Raw genomic sequence first — 1,211 nt, 5'->3', positions numbered from 1 at the left:
TGTTTTTATCTTGTATCGTTATGTATAGTGCTATTCTCTTTTATAATTCCGTACTAGTTTTATATCTTTTTCGGTGATGAATCTAGTAATTTAACTGTCCTTCGTTGGCAGGTTTTTATACAAGTTTCAATGTATGTATTATGTTTAACTATTGATAGTCAGGATATGGCTGAATTATTGCCGATGTGACTTAAAATTTAACTCACTCACTCACTCACTATGTTTGCAAACACAACAGCAGGAACATGTTGTTAATGCATATGCACAGAAATGTCAACAATGCCCATATTTGGGCATATATCAATATTCATGCGCAAACAAAATTTTGCAACCGGTTTCAGTTTGGTCTGTATCATGTCATCGATCCCAATTGTGTGGATCGATGCTCATGATGTCAACCACTGGATTGTCTGGTCCAGACTCGATTACTTACAGACTTAGTGTGATACTGCCCAGACTGGGTTGGACCTATGAGGGAAAGACTGGGGAGCCGGTGAGCAGCGGACAACATATTTGTGGTTTTAAGATTATGAAAATAGGTTTGTCACCTACTTAGCCAGTCATTGTACGATTCATATGAGCTTTTGCACATTAATATCGATGAAGCTATGCATAAGAGATGATTGAAGGCCTCATTACACCACTATCGATAACATTGTCGTATTACAGGCGATAGTAAAAAAAACACATTGGTAGGAAAAGAGGCAGATTTTACCGCCTCTTCATTGACACTTGACAATCATGAATTTTTGAATAACACCACTTAACTTGTCTCTTGACAATATACACTTAAACCCACACTCGTGTGTAGTACGCCTTACTGTATCTATAGTTATTGCTCACATCGTTGACATTTCGTTAAGTCAAACGAAATCTCTCTGACGCATTTTTTTCAAATATATATTGTGAACAGGGCCCGATGTACTTGCACTTATGGCAGACATTAGATATCACATGTATGTGATGTTATCAATTTCAGGATATCATAGCATCTCCATACACAACTACACTATATTGATATACAATCAGTTGATTTGTGGATGCATGTATTGCATGGATATAATGTGCATGTACATCATAGCTTTAAAGAGGAAGTTAGGACGAACATGACTCCCATCCAGCTCATGACACGAAGGACATATGATAGTATAAGGCGTGTCCCTGGAGGATTGGGTCTAGTAGCTGTCATTTTGACTCCAGACTGAAACAAC

The sequence above is a fragment of the Haliotis cracherodii genome, unplaced genomic scaffold (genome assembly GCF_022045235.1).
Source record: "Haliotis cracherodii isolate W230 unplaced genomic scaffold, xgHalCrac1.p SCAF_12, whole genome shotgun sequence".
In the NCBI taxonomy this organism is placed as follows: Eukaryota; Metazoa; Mollusca; class Gastropoda; order Lepetellida; family Haliotidae; genus Haliotis; species Haliotis cracherodii.
This window is presented reverse-complemented; position numbering follows the sequence as displayed.